Below are 26,133 nucleotides of genomic sequence, written 5' to 3'. Positions count from 1 at the left end.
GGGGGTGTCACGACACAGGAAGCACGGAAGCCCACTTAGCAGATCCGTAGTAATGCTGCTGGAAAGCGCCCTGGACAGCTGAGGCAGGCAGACATAAGGAAATGGATCCCCTTTCAAAGCTGTCTTTCTCCCTTAGCCTTTCAGAGTCTCCTGCCAGAAAGTGGAACACTTCGAGTGCGATAGAGTGAGCATTAGAAAAAGGAATGTGTGAAACTCGTGTTCATCAGATGGATGTGGAATTAATATCTTTTTTGGATGTGGACTTTTGGGTGGGAAATTTCCCCCTCCAACTCGTCTAGATTTTACACTCAGCAATACCACCTGCACTATCAACAATGGTAGAGACTAGGTTAGCATCTTCTAAACTAGTGAACATTTGCATGAGAACCTACACACAACAGTACACAGTACTTTAAGATATTACAGGTTAACTATGGTTAGCACTCTTTCGGCAATAAGTAGTCTACTTATTGCCAAAATTGTGCTAACCATAGTTAACCTGTAATATGGGAATAATAATACTTACCTACCTTACTGGGCTGTGTGTATCCTGCAATATTTTAGGAATGCATAAAAGCACTGAGTGTAGTAGTGGGCCAAGTATTTTCCTTTTCAAGAATTTCAGTTTTCATTTTAAAAAAAGAGAGCAAGAGAGAGAAAGAATGAGAGAGAGAGAGAGAGAGAGAGAGAGAGAGAGAGAGCGCCAAACTACAGGTGATATCTAAAGCATTATTATACAGGATGGGCTTAGGTTTTTCTTCAGTCAATAGCAACCGAATCAGCCCTTCTGCAGATATGAACTATGACAAGAGGCTATACCCCTGTTGTGGTCCTGATCCATGGGGGAGAAATCCTTCTTGCCATGGTCTGGATCAGCAGAAGGGCTGAACCAGTTGCTGCTGACTAAAGAAAAACTAAGTCCATCAGGGCTAATAATGCTTCAGAACATCACATGTAGCTTGGCCCCAAGTTTCTAGCCATTATGACTGTGAAAATATGCATGAATTGTGTGGGAAATGTCTTCTGAAATCTCAGAAGCCAGAGGGATGCCTGCACTGTGCCTTGTCTTTCCCCAGGAGTAGCAAAACCAGAATCATGCAAATTTTTCTCACTTTGCATAATATAGGAGGTTGCAAAATCTAGCTTTCCGGGATTTTAGTTTTTTTTGTAAAGGCAGAGTATGTACAGCCTTGGGAATATTGAGATAGTGTGTGTGAACACACAACAAGACTTTAACATAAAACCCCAGCATTTAGTTACTCTACCATTTTGGCTAGAAAGACCACCAGAATTGTACCTCCTTGCAGGGAATTATGATGAGTAACTTTTCTCATTTGCACCAGTAACTTGCCAGAGTTGTTGCTCAAAACTACCTTGCCAGCTGTAAAGACTCAGAGGCTGGGAGCAGTCTAGTCACCAAGAGAAGCATTCGCATGGAAGTAATTCAAATCTGATTTAGGGTTGTATTTAGAACTGGAAATGTTCCCAGTCTAGGACAGTTCACATGTGTCCCATTTGAAGAAAGATTTAGAAGTGTCCTTACTTAGGGCTTCAAGATCCAGCATTCATCAGTCTCTGTCCTGAACTTCACCACTTTAAAAATAACAACAGCGAGAGAGTCAGGGTAGTCCTGGCTCCAGTGAAATTAGGCATTTGCTGGGGCAAAGGGCCCACTGCTCCCCAAGAACACCCAAGAAGCAGCTAAAGAAAACCTGCAGCTTCTATGTCCTGCTTCGACCAGTGGGAAGGGTAGTTGCTATGCCCAAAGGACTCCAAAGCCCTGGAGCCAGCACACAAACCCTATTGAGAGTTATTTGGCTCTGAAGATCCCTTTCTACAGCCAATTTATTTATCCTCTGCTTCTGGCACGGTTTGGTAGGACTTCCTCTAGCAACTAAATTTCAGCAGGGGTTATATTTTGTATGGGGCAAGGCCAGCAACATCAACTCTGCTCACGGAAAGGCTGTTCACACAAGCAGCCCTACCCAGGCTTGAGCAGCCCGACCCAGGTAGGGCTGCTCGTGAGAAGCACCGAGATTGGGCCCGCTCCCGGCACTGCACTGCTGGGTAGCCCAGGTTTTTAACCTAGGCTAAAAATGAGGCAAGAGGGTGCGTACACGCCCTCTTACCTCACCACCAGGTCGTGTGGCAACACAAACTCCCGGAAGCGCCGTTCAGGCTGCCAGCAGCCCAAGCTACCAGAGAGGCTGGAGGAAGGAGTGCCCCAGCCTCTAGAAGGCCTTCAATGAATCACATGAGGAGCACAGTGCATTACAGGCTTTCTGGAGGACAGGCGTCCTCCTTCCCCCAGCCTTTCTCTGGCCATGTCGCTCGCCATAGCAGCGCTTGTATGGGAGTACAGCACGGCAGGTGGGGCAGGAGCAGTGATCATGTGGGGGAAGGCAAGAGCATTCCTGCCTCCCCCACCACCCCGCACTCCCAGGCCCAGAGACAGGAGGTCGTGTGTACAACCTCAGACTCTTCCTCTTGTGCAAACTGGCACAAAGGCAAAGGGCCTTCCTTCTCAGTCTGAAAGCCAACAGAGGCCTTTGGAAGAGTCCTCCCCTTATTATGCACCTCAGCCATTAGGCAAAGGGATCTTTTGAATTTTCCCCTTCAGGGCCAGTTCCAGTTCATGCCCCCTCCTCCTCAAATCAAGTGTTCAGGTGGGCCTCCACCCCGAGCCTTAATGGGGGCTTACCCGTTAGTGGTGGGAGAGGCCCAGAGAACTCCTCAACTACCACCATTTCTTGTTTCGTTTTAAATCAACAACATGACACTACCCTTGCTGTGTCAGTCCTGCGGCGTCAGGGGCAGAGGCACTGCATTACTGGCAATTAATTAATTTATTATCTCTTGTTTACACAGTCAAACAGGTGTTATTGACTGGTTTGTTTTACCCAGACATCGAGTCCTTCCCAAGGACCTGGGATGGCTGAATTTTATTATCAATATTGTTGTTATTATTATAGATATCATTGCAGAATATAGGCTGTTCCCAGCAAAGTTGCTTTATATTATTATTATAGTAGCAGTAGTAGTAGTAGTTATTATTATTATATGACAGCTGCTAGCATGCCTGTCAAGGTACACTCTGGGCCACTGCTGCCCCTTGCCAAGGTAAGCCCCAGTACAGGCTTAGAGGAAGGTTTACTTTAGTGGCTTGGAGCACCTCTCGGTGGCCATACTGGTGTCTGCCATCTTTTTTCCCTGCAAGAAATCAAGCATTGGGCAGAGTTTGGTCGTAGGCCATCTGGTGGTCCCGGCCAGTGCCCGAACTGGCCATCCCCTGTTGCTGGTCCTGCTCCCCTTCCGTTTGCCTGTTGTGGCTTGTGGTGCCAGCCACCTCTTAGAAGAAAAAGAAAGCTTTGTGGGGAAAGGTTCATTTTATCAGGAAAAAGACTGTTGATTAAAAATGACTTCCTCACACACACAGACCCCCCCTCCCCCCGGTAACTTCAGGTAATAAAGAATGCTCTCCTTTGTAAGAAGCACAGGCCATGCCCAAATAAAATAGCAGAACTGTGTCCTGAAAAGGAAGTTTCATATGAAAGTAGCACAGGCATGGTCTATAAAAGGCCCCATTGTTTAGGGCTGGAATTTCCATGTTTTTTGTTGTTATCTGCTGTTCCCTTTACTCAGGGCAGAACAGAACCCTGGGACATCAGAAAGCCCAGGGCAGAACTGCACATTACAAGACAAACACAGGGTTCCTGATACCATGTTTGCCTTGAAATATGCACATCTGTGTGTGCTGGAGGGGAGCATAATTTTTCAGGAGAACACCAGTAGGCATTGTTTAATATCCACCCATTCCCCGCTCCCTTATACCCTCAACCATTTTAACCCATTTCCCCCAGCTAAGCTCCAAGATCAGAAATAAGCCCACTGATGGGGAAACAATCTAAGTGAGGCATTTTCAGGGGAGAATTGACAAGTTCACAAAACATTAATAGCAATAGCAATAGCACTTACATTTATATACCGCTCTATAGCCGAAGCTCTCTAAGCAGTTTACAATGATTTAGCATATTGCCCCCAACATTCTGGGTACTCATTTTACCGACCTCGGAAGGATGGAAGGCTGAGTCAACCTTGAGCCCCTGGTCAGGATCGAACTTGTAACCTTCTGGTTACAGGGCGGCAGTTTTACCACTGCACCACCAGGGGCTCATTAAGCACCCTATGCCACTTCTCCCCTTGCCCCTCCCATCACTTCAGCCAACAGCACTCTCAGAATCCACATTTGCAGTGCTAACATGAAGTCTGGCCCTAGGTTCCCCCGGATGAGCAGCCAAGAGAAACATGCCCCCCTCGAAATGCATGCAAAAGAACGACAAGTTCCCACGCATGATCCAGACCACTCCAAGGAGAGGAAGAGCTACCAGTACCAAGAGCTCAAGGACTGGCATACCTCTTGGCTAGCATCTCACAAGCAATGGGCTCTAAGCTTAGAGTCCCCATCTCTTAGGAAAGGTATCATCCCCTCTCTCTGAGGGACACCTGAAGAGCTTTAGGGCCTACCTTTCGCCGGGGTTAGCCTTGATCAGAGCATGAGGCCACCTATGCATTTGCTCCTCCGGCTCTGCTACCGAAAGCTGCTCTACAGGAATAATACAGAGGAGGGCTTGTTTGGATCCTCCAAGACATGATCTTACTGCTGTCCAAGGCAGCTCATTATACAGCTATACACACAGAAGGCAGCCTTGTTCTCTGCTCAACTCTTCATCCCAAAGGCTCTTTCATCCCAGCCCAGACAGCCCAGTTCTCCCTCCCCCCGCTGTTTTATACACACGCGCCATGTGCCCAGAGGGCACAAGGGTGGATACAAATTGGATCATTGCCTCCTAACTTAATGAGATTAAAAGCAGGAATAGAAACCCAAGTGGGAGGGTGTGCAAGGGTACTAGAAGGAAGGTACCAGAGATCTTCCTCTGGGGCCTGGGGTGGTGGAAATGAGGAGAGGGGGAGGTTTAAATGGGTGGCAAAATATAGACCAGGTCTTAGGAGGCAGCGACCTTAGGCAGCAGTTTGGGTATCATAAGCAGCAGAAGATATGAAGCTGCCTTATGCAAAGTCAGACCATTGGTCCATGTAGCCCAGTATACTCTTTTCTCCGATTGGCAGTGGCTTGCCAAAGTCTCATAGAGGGATTTCTCCCAGTCCTCCTGCTTGAGATCCATTTAACTGGGGACTGAAACTAGAGCCTTAGGCAACTAGAGCCTTTACACAAGTAGAGTATGGCTTTGATCACTGAGCTATGGGTCCTCCCAGACAAAATTTGACCCATAGGGCACAATCCACCTGGAAGTTCTCCTGCATCAGTTCCACTGAAGCAAGCGGGAGCTGCGCAAGAACACAGAAGTGTGATGTGAACCCCGCAAACAAAGCACACTCTTTGGGAAGCACTTCTGCTCATGGTGGGAAACATCAGCATTTTCTACAGCAGACATTTAAAAGCAAAAAAAGCAAAACAAAAAAAAAGTGTGTGTAAATAGTTTCCTCAAAACACCCAGGTACAAATATTTAGGGATATTGGCCCAGGTTTCCGTGTGTATGTGTTTTCGATTTCATTTCTCCGCTTTATGCATTTGCTGCAAACAATCAAACAAACCACTGGTGTTACACCAATAGCAATAATCCTAACATTGTGCTACAATCTTCTGTGGTGTGGTCCCTTTTGGAATGCAAAGGCCCTTTCATACACACAAGTCACCATACAGTGCTGCACTCAAGGGATGACGGACATGTGATGGTATTCAACATAGAGAGCTGCAGAGTCGGGCCATTGGTCCATCTAGCTCAGTACTGTCTACAGTAGACTGCCTAGTGGTGTCTCTCCAAGGTTCGAGGCAGGAGGCTCTCTCAGCCCTACCTGGAGATGCCCAGGATTGGACCGTGCAAAGTAGACACTCTACCACTGAGCTCGGGCCCCATCCCCATTCAATAACTGCTAAGTGTTCACATACATTAAATGAAATCAATACACAATACAAGCCTGCAGACTCACACCTGAAGAGAGATGTGAATACAGGGAGGGGCAGGGGGAGCACAGAAGAGATGCAGAACCCCTACATGCCAAAGAAGCAGCTAAAAGCAGCAGCTTTAAGCAGGGCGAGCAGCTCAGTAGAAAAGATGAATCTTGAGTTAGTTTATGGAAAGAGGAGGAGGAGGAAGGTGAAAGGGGAGTGAATTCTTGGAATAGGGAGCAGTGTAAAAGAAACAAACATGAGGAGTTCTGAGAAAAGCCACCAGGCAACTACAGCAAAGAATCTCATACACGTCCACCACAGGCTTTCGGTCGGAGACAGACAAAGACTTGAGAGAAGCATTGCTTTCTATGGGGCATGTGCAGCCTTCTTTTGCCCCATCACTGCCTCAAGGCAGACACATTTTGCAGGTTTCTGGAATATGAAAATCTGCCAATCCTGTTTATCAGAGGTGAAAGCAGGAGAAGTGCACACACCACAAGCAGCAATCCCTCTTTTAAATTTCTTCCAGTGCAGTACTATCAAAATACTCTGCATTAAAAGGCAAAGCAATGTGCATGATGGATCTGCAACAACACTCCTCTCCGGACCTTCTTTATTACGTAAATTAAAACATAAGTAAAACTACAACAGAGAACAAATGTTTTGATGTAAATACATCAGCCTCAGTGTTCGAAGTTCCACTGTTGGAAATCTGCATTCTTATATCTGTGTGTGATCATTTCCCCCCCCCACCCCCCACCCCATGTGCTAACTTGGCATTTGATTTGATTGGGGAGAGTTTCAGATATAAGGATGTAGATTTTAAACAGCGGAACATCAAACACTGAGGCTGACATTTACATCAAAAAGTTTGTTCTCTGTTTTAGTTTTACTTGTGTTTTAATTTACGCAATAAAGAAGGTCTGGAGAGGAGTACTAAAAATACTATTGTCTCCAGCCTTATAGTTGGAACACAAACATTAGTGGAGTTCCAGCAAATCAAGAAATCCTTGGAACAAGGATTAGCAAAGGTGCGTGTTGGCCACTTCACAATCATGCTCCTACAAGCACTGACCTTCAAAGAATCGGAGGGGGACATCTGCAGAACACTTTCTGTTTCCATGATACACCAGGGGGGAAAATCTCAGCATGAACACCTCCTCTCCAGGGAAGAATGCCAGGATGCTGAAGGTTGCATCCAAATCAAATTCTCCAAATATTTCCTGTGTTTTTTATCCAAGTCCTTTGCGTCTGTAGGGCTGATGCAGCAGGAAGCTGCTACTTACACAGCAAAGCCACTGAACCAGAGGACAGTTCCTTGCTCCCCACCCAAATTCTGGGGAATTATGCCATCAATCAAAGGTGATGGACTTTGGACTTTCCTATGTGCATGTCAGCGGTGAATCAAAGCTACCTGGGGCCAGTGCTTTCTCCAGAAACTATAATTCAGGAGTTGTTAATCTTTTCAGCCAGATGAAACCTGATGGGAAGAAACCTGTCTGTGTGTGCACAAGAAGAGGGACAGGGTCCCTTAGGTTAACAACTGAGGGAAAATGAGGCCCTCAGGAGGTAGAATCCTTGGCTAGTGACTGGCTGTAGAGCTGCTGCAGCAAATTCCTCGAAGGTCATAGCTTCCTGTCTCACTCCAGATGGACTTTCTTCCTCATTCCAGTCTCACTCACAGAAATCTCAGTCTCCTCATCAGCTTCAAACTCTTTCTTGGTGACAATAAGCCTTTTCCTGCAAGGGTCCACCAGGGGGCCATACTGATAGGGTGACATAGACATTGGGCAGGTTTGGATGACAGTGTCCGCTGGCCGGGCCCCATGGTTGTGATTACAGGGCAATTATGGCATTTTGCCCCTCATGCAAGCATGAGGGGCAGAATGGTGTGCTGAAGGGATGGCACGTGCACGCCCTTGCTTCTGATCATATGCTGGGTGGGGTCAGTGGGTAGTATTCTCCAAATCCGCCCAATATAAGGGAAGATCAATATAATGAATAAGTGCAGTCAATTAAAGCAGCTACTGGGCAGTCACTTCCTACTAGCACAACTATTCCATTTGGAGGGCTAGGCAATGATTCAGTTTGTGATATAGCTGGTGGCTGAAATAAAGATGCCAGGGGAAAGCTGTGGTTCCAATATTGGCAACCCAAATGGGGGGAGAAGGGGAAAGATATATCTGTATTCCTTTTAACAAAGACAAAACCATGTCATCTGTTCTTTCTCCCTTCCATGCAAGGGAAACACATGAGAGCCAAAGGCCAATTTCCCTATGGTCTTTGTTAGTCTGTCCCTTTAAGGGGGGTCCCTCTGATATGAACATCAGCTGTGGGTTGCAGGGCTGGGGTGATTATGAATTCTTTTTGTGCCTCTCTATCTCCAGGAAAGCAGATTCTTTTATCAACTGGGACCCAATATATCAGGGATGGCCAATCTGAGACCCTCCAGCTTTTGCCAGACTAAAATTCCCTTGTGGCCGAGGATGATGGGAAAGTCTCAGGCAGTGTCCCCTGTAACAGGAATTCCCAGGAGGCTTTACACACAGGGCTTTTACTTCGAATCTCCTCCGGAATGGAGTGTGCCAGTCCACATATTAGCTGCATTTACCCCAAAGTCGCTACGGGCTATCAGGGACCAGTACAGACAGGACTCTGTTTCCCCCCAAATCATGGCTGTGCATTCTGGCTTAGCCTGAATTATGTCTGGCTTTTAAAAAATCCTCTATTTCCAGCGGCTTTCAAAAAAGCCCCGAGGCTTCTGTTATGCCCTGCCACTTCTCCCTTGATGTGTGTAGGGACCATTGCCAGTAATTTGGCGTTTTCCAATACTTTTCAAGAGAATGGCAAAGCCCACATCTACCCTTCATTTTCCTGATTGTGCAAAAAGGGTTGACTTTAGCATGGCAAAAGGTAAATAAACTTGTTTGGGCAACAACTGCAAATGCAAAACATTCTCAAAACGTTTTCTGTTATTAACCACACAGTACCTTTTCAAGGTGTAAAGTTCTTTACAATCATGGTATCTGGTGAAGTGGGGAGGCTGGTCTTCCAAGCACAGCTGGGAAGCGGAGGATAACATTATTGATACCCAGCTTCAATTGGCCTTTCAGAAGAAGGAACATGAAAAAGAGGTTCAGAATAGGAAAAGGGGCAAGAGACCCAGAGGCTCAGAGTGAATGGAGACTACAGGTTCTGATGTAACTTGAGCCCTTTTTGTCTGATCTGATTCGCCTGCATTTTTCTTCATGACAGAGAGAAAGCAATGATTTCTCATTTAAGCTTCCCTGCCTCTTAGATGGTCTGGGGTGGAGTGGGAGGGGGGACATGAGGTGATGAAGGCATTCACTCACAAAGCCAAGTTCATTATAAAAATCAGCAAAGATCTGGGTCAGATTTGGCAGGTTTGGGTTAAGTGTTCTGCTGTTTGATCTGCCTGCTTGGCAACTTGTCTTGCAGGTCTTCTGCAACTAGCTGTTACATGAACAACGAAAAAAAGCTCTCTTGACTCCTCATCTGTGATCTGATTGGTTGGAGGAAAAACCCAGAGCAAGCTGTGGGAATGCACAGGAAAAAGTTTTGCCAGGGATTGCGGAGAGGAGCCGACCCTATGTGAACTGTCCATTTAATCCCCCAAATTAAACATCTGCAAATCTTCTGCAAAGCAGATTCGCTCTTCAGATACCCCACAGAATGAAGCCATGTGTGAATAACTCCCAGATGATGTTGACTACAACTCCCAGCATCCTCAGCTGCAATGGCCTTTTGCTGGGGATTATGGGAGCTGTAGTCCACATCTGGGAATCCCTGTTACAGGGAACACAGGTCTCAGGTTGGCCATCCCTGCAATAAATAGCACCGCACAGCATTGATGAGCAAAGAACACTTGTCGGTTTCTGATTCCAGTTAACAACAACTTTATCTTTCGTTCTGCTACACATCTACACCGGCAGAACAATTTCAGAAACTGCACCCTGCAAGTAGATTGACCATTAAAGAAAACACTCCTAATCATTAACTCTCATTTGGATTTTTTTAAAAAAACAAACAAAGAAATTCTCATTTCCCATCTTATCATCCTTGTTATCAAGCATAGGAAGCTGCCATATACTGAGTCAGACCATTGGTCTATCTAGCTCAGTATTGTCTTCACAGACTGGCAGGGGCTTCTCTAAGGTTGCAGGCAGGAGTCTCTCTCAGCTCTATCTTGGAGATGTTGCCAGGAAGGGAACTTGGAACCTTCTGCTCTTCCCAGAGCAGCTCCATCCCCTGAGGGGAATATCTTACAGTGCTCACACATCATGTCTCTCATTCATATGCAACCAGGGCGAACCCTGCTTAGCTAAGGGGACAAGTCGTGCTTGCTACGACAAGACCAGCAGCCAGAACAGAATTAAAGTTCTAACCAACTAAAAATATTGTAGTTGATGATTACACTGACAGGTGATTGGGGGAGGGAGTGCGTATGTGCAGGAAAAGTGTGCTGAATGTTCCACGCACTGTGCAGGCATGCCTGAGTGCTCTGTATTACACTGCAGCTATTGGACTGGGATGCTAACATTTCTGTTGCATTTCTCTCACGTGTCACAAATGGTCTCAATATGATGGGCCCATGGGTCTGAAGCTTTGGCACAGGGGTGGCCATTCTGAGGCTCTCCAGCTGTTGTTAGACTACAGCTCCCAACATCCCCCAGCCATAAAGTATGGCTATGGGAGATGGGTGTTGTAGCCCAACAATTGCTGGAGAGTCCAGATTGCTGGTCCACACATGCATGCACATTCATACATACAGACAGACACACACACAGACACCCCTTTTAAAACATTTTTTAAACAACAGTTGCAAAACTGTGGATTTGGGAGCAGCACGGAGAAAGACCTCTGTTGGCAGCAATCAGCACCATTAAACTGAACCACTGCAAAAAGCTGCAAAACCGGTTTCTTCAGAGCTTGCCCCAGTGGAGAAACAGGTATGTTTGGACTGAAAGAGGTAAAAGTTGCTTACAAAGTGCTCTCTCGGCTTGACTATTATTATATCTATTGTACATAGGGACACGGGAAGCTGCCTTATACCAAGTCAGACCATTGGTCCATCTACACAGACTGGCAGCGGCTTCTCCAAGGTTTAAGGCAGGAGTCTCTCCCAGCCCTACCTGGAGATGCTTGCAGGGATTGAACCTGGGATCTTCTTTTGCATGTGCAGCAGATGCTCTACCACTGAGCTATGGCCCCATGGTATCTCTTGTGCATCCTTTAAAACAGAAACAAGCAGACAGATGTAGTCTAGATTCAATGCTAGGACATATGAAGCCATTTTTTTTTAAAGGAAGAATGCACATTCCCTTTATCCACTGAGTAATTCCTATTGGCCCCCATACATATGGGACAAGAGAAAGAGTGTCCCGGTAGGCTTCAGCTCCATGATCTCTCTTTTTAGAATCTAAATTACCACTCACAGTTATTAGGAGCTGCAATAGAAACACCGGAGGATGCTGTATAACAGACAATATATGCATTTAGCATCTTATGTAAAGTAAAACTAAAGTTGTGCCGTCGAGTTGGTGTCAAATCCTGGCGACCACAGAGCCCTGTGGTTGTCTTTGGTAGAATACAGGAGGGGTTCACCATTGCCTCCCCCCGCGCAGTATGAGACGATGCCTTTCAGCATCTTCCTAGATCGCTGCTGCCCGATATAGGTGTTTCCCATCGTCTGGGAAACATACCAGCGGGGATCTGAACCGGCAACCTCTTGCTCCCTAGGCAAGTTACTTCCCCGCTGCGCCATATGTACAAGCTATAAAATTGAGAACACCCGCACTTAGTACATTACAGTTAACTTTAATATTTGGTTTTATCCAAAGAAGAGAAAAGGGAAGGAAGCCTGAAGTAGGGTACTTCCCCCCGCTTCTCCCCACGGCAGCCCCCTGCCATTGCCCCCAGGAAGTTGCTCCTCAGGATCAAAGGAGGCCCAGGAACATGTGGTATGGAGGGCAGCAGGGGGAGGAGAATCCTCTTAAACAAAGAGACTCCCCAACAGTTTCACAGGGATTTCCCTTTCCCCTTGCATCACACGCCACATTGTTCCTAAGGATCCCACAACCCTCCGGGGTGGCTTTTGGGGAATGCAGTGGGCTGCCCTGAGGAGAAGAGCGGTGGTGGTGGGGGGGGCGGGGGAGAGTCTCCTCCTGCAACCTTCTTCATGCTCACACTTCTCTGGCTACAACCCACAGTAATACATTGTATTGATAGAAAGAAGTGCAGCTTAATCTAAGTGCCCAAACTACACTGCTTAGATTGCCCAACCAATCTTTATGACAACCCTGCATGGCAGGCCTGTGCTCCCAGCCCTGGAGGAGCCAAAGTGCATCTTGTCAAGGGTAGGACTGAACCAAAGACTTACCAACTCACAGCTAATGCTCACGGTCACTTTGTTTCACCAGCTTTTGAAGGGACAAAAATAGGGTTACCATATTTTGGCTTTCCAAAGCCGAATGCCTAATTTGCATATTATGTAAATTGGCTTGAAAATAATTTCTGAGCAGAATAGTGACTACACGTTTTGCTTCATAACTCTGCTTCTACAAGAGCTAGAGCTTAACTTTTTTTTTTTTTTTAATGAAAGCTGAAATCCGGGCGAATCTGGGTGGGCTAAACAATTTGGGTGAGATGCTTAAAACCTGGGTGAAACCTGAAATTCCGGGGGGGATGGCAACTCTAGACAAAAATCACATGGCTGTTTAAAGGTAAAGTGCTGACTCCTGGCGACCACAGAGCCATGTGGGTTTTTTTGGTAGAATACAGGAGGAGTTTACCACTGCTATCTCCCGCATAGTATGAGATGATGCCTTTCAGCATCTTCCTATATTGCTGCTGCCCAATATAGGTGTTTTCCATAGTCTGGGAAACATACCAGTGGGGATTCAAACCGGCAACCTCTGGCTCACTAGTCAAGTCATTTCCCGCTGCACCATTAGGTGGCTACCTGGCTGTTTACAATGATTTAATCAGAGATGTGGAACCTGCTTTCCCAACATCAGCTCTGTTACAGGCCATGCAATGTAATAATAAGGGGGTACATTTGAGCATATTCCTGAATTAGTAATGAGAGCCAGCCCTCACATTTCTACATGGTACAAGGCAGGGCTTTTGAGGCCAGAGGATGTAGCTTCCAGGCAAGCTTGTTTGGGGTGCTTCTTTTCTGAACCCCTCCTCCAACATTAGAAGCAAGATTCTCAAGACTTGTCATTGTGAGCCTCCTCAAGGCATAACAGTGGTTCTACAGGTGGCAACAAAGAATGATGCTCAAACTTGCCTACAAGCCAGGGGCAAACATAACCACTTTGTAAACAGGAAAAGTAGCAGTAGGTTCCATTAAAAAGTGGTGGAAAAGTTAACAGGAACATTAACAAAGTGTTCCAGAAGTGGGTGCATGGAGGAATGAAGTTCTAGGGAACACCAGTGGAGAACTGAAACCTGGGGCAGCAGCTAGATTGTACTAAGTTAGTTGTACAGTGTTAAATTTGTTAATTCCACACATCCCGTTATTCTATTTTAAAAAGCTTGCAGAAACTTATCAGGAGAGAATCTGAATGTGAAACTGTGAAGCCAAGAGAGGATCAGCTAAAAGCCTCCAGGAAAATGGGTTGGAAGGAAGTGTTACAGAGAACTGGAACAGGTCTCAAGCGCATTATGACTCAAATCCTTGAGCTCTTCCAGTTGACATAAAGAAGCATTTTTCCAAGCGCAATTTTGCTCAGCTTCTGCTCACTTCAGGTGGCTTGCGTTGTTCTTTCCAGAGCTTCAGAACTCTTTCATTGTCCTTTCCGGATCAGATTCATGCTTTGCCTGTATGCACAGTAGTGTCCTTACGCAATTGTAGCAGCACTACCTGCTGGACAGCTCTTGTCTTCCGTGAAGAACCACCATTCACCAGAAAGGTAGTACTTCTGTAGCCACTCAGTTCTTCATGGAAAGCAAGGGCTGGCCAGCATGAGGAAGCAGATAAGTAAAACGGAGTTTGGAACAGGGCAGAAAGAGAGCTTCTTTATGTTGTTTGGAGGAGCCCAAGGATGAGAAACAGTGCACTGCCTGTGGAAGTGACTGAAAGATGAGAGACTTCAATCACCATGACCTCTGTTGGCAGGTAAAGCAGCAATAGGGCATTTAAAATCCTTTCAGTTTAGTTTTAAGCATATAAGAAGAAATGCTAACTATGAAACATTTAAGAAGAAGAAATGTTGAATAGGAAAGGCACAAACCTTTCACTAGAACTCTAAAAGAACAAGAAAGCATGGACCAAGATGTGATGGTGCTGACAGCTTTAAATCATTTATTCAAATTTGCTGAGCTGTATGAATCACTTATACAGGATAACACCTTATGTGACACACAGAGAGAGTCTAAGGGCCTAAATGCACACTGCACATCTATTATTAAAGCTGGCATGCTTGCTTTTCCCTCAGTAAATAGGTGCCAGTAAATAAAGTCCTTCAGTAAGCCCCTGCTAAGTGAGCAAAGAGACACCTTTTTAAAGTGGTGATTCTCTTATATTTAGCAGGGGGAGAGCAACTGGCCCTATCCAACCCCAGCATAGTATTCCTCAAGTGGCTGTACCGAGCCTGATCGGACCCCTCACAGCTATCCATTGTTGCCAAAGAGCAGTCACAGGAGCCACCAATCCAGACATAGATCATGACAGGGGCAATGTGTTAAATCCTCTCTCTCCTACATCACAGTTCTGATTCGGATCAGCCTCCTCATGCATGCTATTTATTGGGGGCGGGGGGAATAAAGCTCTTCAGAGATAACAACAGGTTTAAAGTAACCTAAGAGCTGGATCCCAGAGAGGAAGTTATTGACCCTGGAGCATGGCATGGATATATGCAGAGCAGAGGGATGTGGCTACAAAAGCAAATGAAAGGGATGGGAGCAGCAGACAAACAAACTGATGTCCAACAGCGCAAGCATAGAAAAAGTTAAAAGACAACCAGCTTCAGATCAGAGGCACAACAGAAACCTCACACAGAAAAGTGCTACAGGAGGTATGCAGAAGTGGCCAAGGCCTTCTCTAAGTGTGGCAACAGCCGCAGCATGAATTACTGTCCAGCATATGGGAAAGAACACAGAAAGTATGGTGTTTAAGCATTTTGCTAAAATACAAATAGAAAAAGAAAATCCCAAGGCAAAGATCTTTTTCCACAGGCAGAAATGGGTAAAACCCAACAGGATTTAATTGTAGCACGGTATTCTTAAACTCCAGCAGATGGTGTGTGACAAATGATCACAAAATAGTGAGGTCATTCATTTCTCACGACCAAAATCCCTGGTGGCTAGGGATGGGGTGGGGGGAAGGCAGGAGTATACCTGCCTTCCCCCCCACACGAGCGTATGGTCTCTAGCACTTGGTCACATGGCGTGCCCACACGATCAGCGTGGTGGAGCTTACTGCATTGGGGATCTGGAGGAGGAAGTCCTTCAGTATCCCACAATGCATTGTGCGGGCAGTGGAGAGGCTGCCCGCAGCAACGCCGCAGCTCCCAGCTTCTTGGCCACTCTTTAAGTGGCACTCTGTGGTTTTAAGGAAGCTGGGCTGTTGGGAGCTGCAGCACACAGCCGCGATCGCACACATGATCAGGGCTCCCAAGGTAAGATTGGGTCTTGCCCCTTTAACCTAGGTCAGGGGTGGGGAACCTTGGCACTCCAGCTGTTGTTGAACTACAACTCCCATCATCCCCAGTGGCTGGGAATGGTGGGAGTTGTAGTTCAAAAACAGCTGGAGTGCCAAGTTTCCACACCCCTGACCTAGGTTAAAGGTTACGTTAAACAGCCCTGCACTGGAGCAGTGGGGCTGAAGCAGGTCCCGAGGCTCCACACGAGCCTTGCTACCCAGATTTTCCCACTCTGCTGCAGCTGGTCATGTGAACTACCTTGGTGAATTCTTAAAGAGACACATGGGCACAAGCGAATTCCATGTTTGAAAACATAAAAACACACTGCAAGCTGAACCACTTCAGCATTCAAATACCAGGTCAGTAATATACTCTGGGAAAAGATCACAAGTGTTTGGTAAAAGTAATCTGAATTGCAGATAAAAAGACAAAAGCAGCTCAGCTGGAAATTCTAGAGAGCAGATTTTTATGCACAAGCTGTACTGGATCCAAGAATTGTGACTAATTTAAATGTTATACAAAGAGTTAATTTAATAAAAACAAGCCTAGAAGATGAAATGAGATAATTATATAGATTACGACGATATGTTTCAAGGCGTGTTGCTTATTATTTTTTATTTTATTCCATATTTATCCCAATCCTTCTTTCAAGTAGCTCAGAAAACATATATGTTTTATTATGTGAAGAAACAAGAGATGAAGTGGTAAAATCCACAATGATAAAATCAGCACAAGATGTAGGTCATAATATTAACTTAGAGGCCTGGGAGAAGCTACGGAAGAAAGATCTTAAATTTACAGCATTATAATTTAAAAGAAAATTTAATAAAAATGATGTACAGGTGGTACTTCACACCTAAGAAACTAGCTTTAATGTATAAAAATGTATCTAATAAGTGCTGGAAATGTAAAGATAGCGAGGGGTCCTTCTATCACACGTGGTGGTCCTGCAGAGAGGTAAAGAGGGTTTGGGATATGATTTATGATGAACTTTAAAAGATTTTTAAATGTGTATTTCATAAGAGACCTGAATCCTTTCTGTTGGGCATAATTAATGAAGAAATCTCGAAAGAAAATAGAAATTTATTCCTATATCTTACGACGGCGGCTAGAATGGTTCTTGCTCAGAAATGGAGATCTGCAGAAATTCCAGCAAAAGAAGAATGGTTGATGAAGGCATATGAATATGCAGAAATGGCAACACTTACTGTATTAGTAAGAGATAGTCATATAGAAAACTTTGTAGAAGATTGGAAAACCTTTTTGCGGTATACGAAAAACAATGTGAATTGGGATTTATTAACGGGGGTTGAAATATAAAAATAACAGTTGGGAATTTGTTATAGTAATGAAACTAACAGATTAGTTAAGGTAAGCTTCCAGTGGCATTAAAGGCTAGAGTTCAAAAGGCAGTGAACTGTGTGGGAAAACTGAAGCTGATACTCAAGGCAGATGGACCTGCAGCAGGCCAGGGGTGGGCAAACGTGGTCCCCCACCTGTTTTGGGACTACAACTTCCAGCATCCTGAGCCATAATTTATTGTGGCTGGGAAAGATGGGAGTTGTAGTTCAACAATATTTGGAAGGCCATGTTTGCCCACCTCTGACCTACAGAGTGTGTCTGTGCAACATGAGTTGCAGACAAATCTGGAAAACACCAAATAAGAACACATTTGGACCCAAAAGCTCCAAGCAAAGCAATTCCAAGAGAACATTTTCAACTTCTTCTGTCTCGTGAGCAGGACTAACCGGAGAACAATCCACTGGAGAATTAGCAGAAGCAGAACTATTTATGGTTTTCAATGAGAGCCAGTGTGGAGTAGTGGTTAGGGGGTGCTAGACCTTTGAAGAAGGGCAGGATAAAATTTTATCCTGAGCCATTTTGGAAGGGTGGTATATAAATCTAATAAATAAATAAAATAAAATAAAATAAAATAAAATCTAGTAAATATAGTTAAATTAAAAATAAATGGGAACAATGGATTTGGGCAAATTCAGCTGAGTGACAAAAATTTCAGGCTAATTCAGTGCACTTCTTGGCAGGCACAGATTTGGAATGATTACCTATTTGGTATCTTTTGTGTTCCAGAGGTATACCATAAGGTGATCCAACAGATCCAAAGTCTCAGTGGTATCACATGCAATACCATGGTGACCTCATGTGAGGGAATGACCGGACAGAGACATAATGAGAAGCTGAAGCCAGCTCTAGACAGGTACTGAAAGAAGAATCTGAAACTAAAAAAAGTAAAATACAAATATGCCTTGCTAGGGCTTATCTTAGCCAAATAATGCTTAAATCCCAATGCAACTAAAATAGAGGCCATAGCTGAAATGCCTAACCCCAAGAACAGAGATCTCTAGGAATGGTCATGTTATCTAGCAAAGCCGCCACCAACCAAAAAATAAAATAAAAATCCCATAGTAACCATGACACTTATTGGCTCAAGAGGTTGAGCTGTGCCAAGCAGTTAAGAGAGTTACTAACAAAAGCATCTGTGTGCAAGTATTACAATATGAAAGTAACTGTGTCAACAAATGCCATTTCTTCAGGATTAGGTGATCTATTGTTGCAGAAAAGGTTCACCTGCTACATATGCTTCCAAAGCACTACCCCAAATAAAGAAATATGCTCAAACAGAAAAAGGTTGACAATGGCTTTTCTTTGGATGCATAAGATTCCACCAGTTCATCTATTATGTATGGAAGAACTGACAGTGGAAGCAGATCATAAACCACTGAAACTCACTATTCAACAAACCTTTGCATAATATACCTCCAAGAATCCAAAGATGGCTACTAATGCAACAGAAAGATAAACTACAAATAGTATACAGACAGGCAGAGTTAATAAATGCTGATGCTGTACCCAGTACATATACAGAAAAATATGTTTTGAGGAAGCTGACATTGTTGTACAGGATTCCCCATTTGCTAATCTCAGAACTGAAACTGAAGGCAGATGTTACAAATGATATGGTTTTGCATATCCTGAGAAAAGTATTTGCAGGAATGGCTGAGTTTGAGTGCAAGTTCCAGAAAATACCCATGCTTATTGGAACTATAGAGGGGATGAGTACAATATGCTCCAGGCCTTGACTAATTTTCTTTGGCTCCAGGAGCCACCCAAAAACTTTAGGAGCCAGACTATGAGCACTCGACAAAATTACCAGACTTTGTGACAGATATTTCAAAGTCAGAAACAAATTCTGCTTAACACTACAACTTATAGCCGGTGATGGATCAAACAACAGAATGAAGGCATGCCTGCATCGGATACTAACAAGCTGAAATCTCAAGACAGAACTAGCTGTAACTGTTATGGCATGAAGTGACAGTGAGACTTCAGAAAAGGCTTTTGAACGCTGAGTTGCTACAACTTTCTAGGTAGAGTGATTAGAAAACCTGTGATCGACAGTAATATTATCTTTTAAAAGGGAGATGCAATCAGAATAGGAGCCAAAGTGTTCTGTTACTAAATGCATGGGGTGTGTGTTTCTGTTGGTGCAGGGGACCAGAAGAGAAAATCAAGCCTAAGACAGCAACCATTTTGAGAGCAACTGTACCAAGAGCACTTACTGCACAGTGTTAAGCTGAGTTTGTTTCAAACTTAGTTTGCCAATTTTAGTTTGCAGCAGAAAACTAAATATCACAGAAAGTACAAGGGCTGAATAAATGCTGAACTTTTGTCATAGGGCAAAGCCCTGCCTCAGCCAGTACAACAGCCCTGGGAAGTGGTAGAATTACCTCTCATTTGGGAGTAATTGTGGATTAGGTTTCTGAAACATGTGAGAATGCTATCAGTTCACCCATTTTGTCTGCACTGATATCTAACCAGTAAGGGGGTCTGGTCAGTTTCAGAGATGCATAATGTAAATAAATTTACATAAAGCATGAATTATAATAAAGCAGTGAATATCCACCCTCCCACCCCACCACAAAGCAGAGCATCTGAAAGAGAGAAAAAAACAGTGTTTCAAAGGGAGAGCTTTTTGCACCCAGTGTCTGTCCACTCATAGGCCATGGAAACAGCAGAAATTGCATTTTGACTATGGATGCACAGAATGCTACAATTCAGTGACCGAGCAATACTTTACATGTGGTGGGATCTAGAGTCAGCATTGCCAGTTACACTGGTCTCAGATATCAGGATTGGGGAAGACCTCCACCTAAGACCTTGGAGAGCCATTGACAGTCAGAAAAAATTAGTATGAGGCTAGATGGACTAATGATCTGACTCCCTAAGACAGTTGCTTTATTTGCCCATAATCAGATTCAGATGCATCTTTTATCTTCTATGGAAGTCCTGCAACCATATATATGTTCACTTTTAAGATGTCATAAAACCTTTTTGTTTGTGCCACCAGGTACTGGATTTTGAAAGTACATACTAGCTTCCAGCACTTCCGATTAATCATGCAGTATTCAGAGGGCACAGACGTTGTTGCCTAAATAAACTACAACTATGTTGCACAGGCAGGTTGCAATCACACAGGGCACGTCCACATGAAAGAGGCTTTACACGGGCACAGCCACAGCGATCACTGTGACTGCAGAGGCTGGGAAACATTTTGCAGTGACCACGTAAGTAACTGCAAGCTATTTATCTATATGCAGCACAGCAGACACGGAAGGTTTTACTACACGGCTGCATGGGGTGTGTGTGTGTGCATGTGCATATAAAAAACAACTATGGCAGAAGCTGCCCAGGTGAACTAACCCTTAAACGATACATGCCAGAGCCCAACAGCTTGTATTCATATTCCTGCAACTGCTCTGGGACCAAACCTCACCCCACTCCCACCCTTATCCCGTCAAATGCTGGCATTTCCAACCTTGCTTTGCTTGCTGGATCCTCGGATACTTCTCCCATCCTGCTCAAGCTGCCTTTGTCCTTGTCCCAGCTGGGAGGTGGCTTACTCAGCGAAGAAGCCAGCTGGGCACCTGCAGCGTGACCCGGTAGGATTCCTGGGCTAACCCAGCATGCCGAGATGTCCCAGCACAGCCAGCCCAAAATCATATCCAGGCACGTCCCAGCCTATTGCTTAGGGCTGTTGAGTCACTAGCAACAGCAAGAGGGAAGACTTGTTTGGGAGCAGGGAATTAACTACTGGGGAGCCAGAGGAAGAAAAGAGGTGGAAGCCGGAGAAGGAGCAGTGGAACAAGAGCCACAACGGAACAGAAAGGCGTTACAAGCGTGCAACAAAGCAGGAGCACAGCAACGTCTTCGGAAGAGGGCAAAGTGAAGCATATGCAAAAAGGAGGACAGAGGAGGACCATGCAGGAGTCTGGGATGAGTGAGCGCCTGACCACCAGGCCAGAGCAGAAGATGGCCACAGTATAGGCGTGAAGGAGGCAGTCTGAGTGCACTAGGACTGAGAGATGGATGGAGTCCAGCTGCAGCAGCAGGGAAGTGCTACTACTCTCACCGTTCCAACGGCAGAGGCAGCCGTTATTCACTTGCACAACCCCAGGCACCAGAGGGGAAGGGAGGGAAGGCTGATGGGGAAATCTGACTGCATAGATCGTCAGCAGCATCAAGCAAAACCAAGCAGAAGTAGGCTGGTGTTGCAAAGTGCAACACAGACACGAGCAGACATACAAGCGGAATATGCTGCAGGTATGCTGCAAGATGTCAACACACCTGACATATAGGCTGTCTGTCTCTCACTCACACCCGCACCCACTCAGGGGCGTAGCGAGACCCCCTGGGGGCCAGGGGACAAAATCTTATAAGTGGGCCTCCCCATCGCACGCAAGGCACACGCCCCCTCCAGCCCCCTAAGCCACGCCCCCTGCATCCGACATCAGATGCAAGGGGTTGGGACAACAACATCTCCCCACCGCTGCCCCTACCCTGCTGCTACTTGTGTTGGGCTGTGGCGGGGGGGTGAGCCGAGCGGCGGAGGCGGCAGCAGTGGGTGTTGTGGCTGGCTGGCTGGCCTCTCCACTCGAACTGCCTGCCTGCACAGAGACTCCATATCGAACTGCACAGGTGCAGATTTCCAGCTGAAAGGCCAGCCAGCCAGCCACAGCACCCACCGTTACCGCTCGGCTCACCTCCCACCCAGGCCTACACAAATAGTGGCAGCGGGGCAGGGGCAACGGCTGGAGAGGCCAGCGGAGAGGCCGGCCAGCCACAGCGGCCACCGCCGCCACTCAGCCAGGGGCAGGGCAGCGACGACCTCCTTGAGGGCGCTGAGGGATCCCTGACCTTCTGGGCCCAGGGACATTTGTTCCTGTTTGCCCAACAGGGGCTACGCCCATGCATACACACAAAGAGCTGTGTGTACTCTTGTGCTGTTGAAGTTAACGTTCTGCATCCAGAAAAGGTGAATTCTGCAGCCTGTGCAACACACTTGCATAGCTTTTTCTAGGATTGTAACTCACAGGGTGTAGCAAAGAATGACAAAGAAGCCCAACCCTCTGACCACTGGAAATCTTAGTAACTTCTCTTGCTTTTGAGGTTTCTCCAGGCATTGCCCATTAGGAGTGTGCACTCCAAGATGTCTCATTTCAAAGTCCTAATTGGAACCCTGTACATGGGTTTAATTATTTCCCAACCCCCAATTCATTTTCTCCCTCCACCACCCTGCTTTAAAAAAAAAAAAAAATCCTCTCTCTTTACACTTTAGATTTCCTTACTATCAGTATTTCTGCATTATAGAAGGGAGCACCTTTCTGAGCAGTGGCTTCTAACAAACGCTTGTACAAGTCAGTGGTTGCTTGGATTGGGTCCTTGGCTGATGAAAAAGAGGACAAGAAGCACTGGGGAGAAAAGGTGGACCTCCAAGGACTTTGGCCATGCAAAGTTTTTTTGAAGGGGGGGGGGAAGCTGGGGGCATGAGTTGATCTGGACTATTTATTTATTTATTTATTTATTTATTTATTCGATTTCTATACCACCCTTCCAAACGTGGCTCAGGGCAGTTTACACAGAGAAATAACAAATAAATAAAATGGATCCCTGTCCCCAAAGGGCTCACAATCTAAAAAGAAACATGAGATAGACACCAGCAACAGTCACTGGAGGCACTGCGCTGCGGGTGGAGAGGGCCAGTTACTCTCCCCCTGCTAAATAAAGAGCATAATTCATGGAGAATGCAAATGGCACAGTTTTGCTGATGTGCTCAGCTTGCAATTTGAGAATGCAAAGAGTTCAGTGTAGCTCAGAAGTTGGCACTCTCCCCCATGAGACAGCAGCTGACTCAACAAGAGCTAGGGTAAAAATGACCTAAAACCAAACATCTTATTAGCAATAACAAAGAGAAATGGGGAAAGCACAAAGGAGAGACTCTTTTCAGAACAGGCATGTCATACTAGAACTGTTCTCACAGTGCTCACTAGGGCAAGAGAAGCCTCCGACCCTAGTTCAGGAGCTGTGCACACTCCTGATTGGTCATTGCAAGAATTCTACAATCAAGGTAGGAGGAAGGGAAAATGCTGGTCGGCAAGCTGGGTACAGAGGTGGGCGGCAGCGGCAAGCCCAGAACCAATACCCAGCTCCAGAGTGAGGGTGGAGGGAAGGCACTCCCCTGCACCGCTTGCCTCCATACCCAGCTTGCAGATGAGCACTTCCTCCTCCCCCCTTGATTGTAGAATTATCACGATGGCCAACTGGGAGTGCACATGGCTCCCAAACGAGAGTTGGCGGTTTCTCCTCCCCTAGCCATCATTGAGAGAACAGCCCTACAGCCTAACGGGCTCACAGGGTTGGGTTGCAGATGGCCCAACTCCATAAGCAACCCAAATGTCCATGTGGCGGGACAATGCTTGCACAATCTGGGAGACCCACGCAGCATCCTCTGCAATGTCTTATCATGTGGTGATCCGAAACAGTTTGGTGCCCCAGCAATGGCTGCCTCTTCAGTTGAGCTGGTCTCATGTATCTTGCTCTCAATGACAAGGTAATCCCATCTTGCCTCCAGCAGTTCTTTTGAGGTTTTCTTTGTCTCAGTCCTAAGGAAGTTGTGGGGTTGGGAAGCAAACACAAGTTTCTAAACTGTTTATAAAAAGCACAGAAACACGAAAGGAGCCTGTTGAACCCAGGAATGGGGAAGGGGACCACATGGTGGAAGATTATCTCAGAGAGAGTCCCTAAGAGGTCACTGGTCTAGATCATACTTCAGAGGGATAGCCACTGCTAGCAAGCAGCCAGGGAGCAAAATGCCCAGAATTCCTTGTGCAGTGGATGTGCAGCCATGCACTGGAACCTCCCTATCACCATACAGAAATAGACACACATAAATGCACTTCCTTCACCCCCTGTATCCCCCATAAAGTAAGCTCAAGCTTGTTAAGGGAGAACTGCAGTTAAGTCTGAGTCCAGCTGTTTAGGTTTGGCTGGACAGGCCACTTACCCCAGCAGCAAAAGGGATACAGTGAGGATTCTGTTTCAAAAGCAAGTCCTTTTGTCAAAGATTCAGTTGGAAAGCATTAAACTCCGTTTCAGTTTGAATGCACTCTGAATCTCAAGATCTGAAATCTAAATTCCAAGCGCATTCTCATATTCCAAGATATGAGGTATATTCATATGGCAATAAAGTGTAAAGTAATCCAAAGCTTTCGTGCAAGTTCCAAGCACAATCTTATTTTCTATATGCACGTTACAGACTTCTGTGTGATCTCCCAGCACGATCTTACCCTCTGTACACACACTGAGCTAGGACCTTGCACGATTTTGCGGTTCCACTTGCTGTCCAGATCTTGCATTCTGACAACAATCCTTCCCTTTTCATTATCACTTTGGTGGCGCTGGGGAAAAGGGTGGATTCTTCTTAAAATGCAAGAGTTAGCTGGTAGGCAGCACTGTGAAAATTGTGCAAGCTGGCCAACAGGTGGCACTGCAAAAATCTTGAATGGCATGTGTACAGAGGTTAAGATTGTGCTAGGAAGTAGTGCAGAAGCCTGTAGCGTGTGAATGGAAAGTAAGGAGGGTATTCTCACGATCCGTGGAAAGCGGGCGAAGGAAGCTTAGCCCGCTTTTCATGGATCGTGGGAACCACCGGTTCCCCAAAGCGCATCACCCGCTTAACTACCCCTCCCCTTAGCCCAGGTTAGCGGAGCAAGCGCTCCGCTAACCCGGTTTTTTTGTTCGTGTATTGCTGTGACGCAGCTCTGCGCCATGGTAACACATGAGGAGACCCCCGGCTGGGAGGCTGCAAGCAACCTCCTGGGCTCGGGGGTCTCTCCAGCATGCCCCGTGCACTTGCGCAGGGCATCCTGGAACTTCTGGGGGCTGCGTGCCCCCCGATCCCAGCAGCCCCCGCCGGCTCTGTGACGGAGCTGGCAGTCGCGTGGGCAGCCGATTCAGCCGCCCAGGGCTGCCTTCTGCTCGTCTATGGGGAGAGTGGGCTCAGCCCGCTCTCCCCGCAACAGCAAGTCTCACTGATCGTGAGACTCGCCTCAAGATTGTGCTTGGAACTTGTGTGCGAAAGCTCAAATATCCTGCACTTTACTGCCATATGGAAGGACCCATGGGACAGGCAATGGTCATGCAGTAACTTGACTCCAAGCCAAATAAACACAGTTTCTCAAAGTCCAATTCCAAAATTAAAATTAAAATTTTCTGCTAGTTAGAAGATCTATCTACTGTATTTCCAAAAGAGCTGGAAATGTTATGATTTTATGGGCATATAACCAGAGCACCTGCGAATGAGAGGGAGGAACCCTGCAGATATGTTGGTTTCACAAAAATCAGAAGACAAAAACCCAAGAGGGGCAAAAACAAACAAACAACCCCCCAAACCAGACTGCCCCAATGTAACTCAGTGGAGTGGAATCAGAAGGCAGTTGACAACCAGGTGGATGGAGCCAACAGACAAACTGAACTTTGTGGTGAGGAGGTAAGGGAATGAGGGCATGAACAAACAAAAAAAGCAGGAAATTTCTCAGTCTAAAGAGTACTCCCTCAAGATAGTCACAACTGCTTCTGCTTCTGAAGGGAAAAGATGCCTAAAACTTTCACCATGTTTAGACAGGCTCAGGTAACACATGCACACTAGGGATATACTATAACATTTTATTGCAAGTGCATATTTGCATTTATAATTTACACTTTCACATGGTGAGCTTTTGGCCTGCTTTGGTTGGCTATGAAATTTCTGATCTGCTTCTGATGTCATGGCTCACAATCCAGACTGCTGTAGCTGCCCTGCCATAAAACGGTGGCCAGGGAGGGGGGACAATGACCCTGTCCTGCTCAATTCATACTCCCTCACATGCATTCTTACTGATCAGCCTGCCTTTCAAGCAGGGCCACAGATCAGTGTTCCCTCTAACAGGGATCCCCAGATGTTGTTGACTACAACTCCCATAATCTCCAACTCCATAAGCTGGAAATTCCAATTCCAACTCCATAAGCTCCAATTCCAACTCCAATTCCAACTCCATAAGCTGGAAATTCTGGGAGTTGTAGTCAACAACATCTGAGAATCCCTGTTAGAGGGAACACTGCCATGGACATAGAGAAGAAGTGGGATGAGGTGGAATGTG

General features: G+C 46.0%; 1 protein-coding gene across 2 annotated transcripts in view; it reads right to left on the bottom strand.

Moving 5' to 3' along the window:
* S1PR2 (sphingosine-1-phosphate receptor 2) overlaps positions 1-26,133 on the bottom strand; it is an 88,080-nt gene that overhangs the window by 39,431 nt on the left and 22,516 nt on the right. The window contains exon 1 of one of the 2 annotated variants that reach the window (XM_053302771.1): positions 8,963-9,080. The exons of the other annotated variant lie outside the window; for it this stretch is intronic. The gene's annotated coding sequence lies outside the window, so the exon portion shown is untranslated. Of the gene's footprint in view, positions 1-8,962; positions 9,081-26,133 lie in introns of those variants that run through there. 2 annotated transcript variants of the gene reach the window in all.

This window comes from Hemicordylus capensis, chromosome 2, assembly GCF_027244095.1.
Source record: "Hemicordylus capensis ecotype Gifberg chromosome 2, rHemCap1.1.pri, whole genome shotgun sequence".
Taxonomy (NCBI): Eukaryota; Metazoa; Chordata; class Lepidosauria; order Squamata; family Cordylidae; genus Hemicordylus; species Hemicordylus capensis.
The sequence above is the reverse complement of the archived record's forward strand: the minus strand, read 5'-3'. Positions and strand labels throughout refer to the sequence as shown.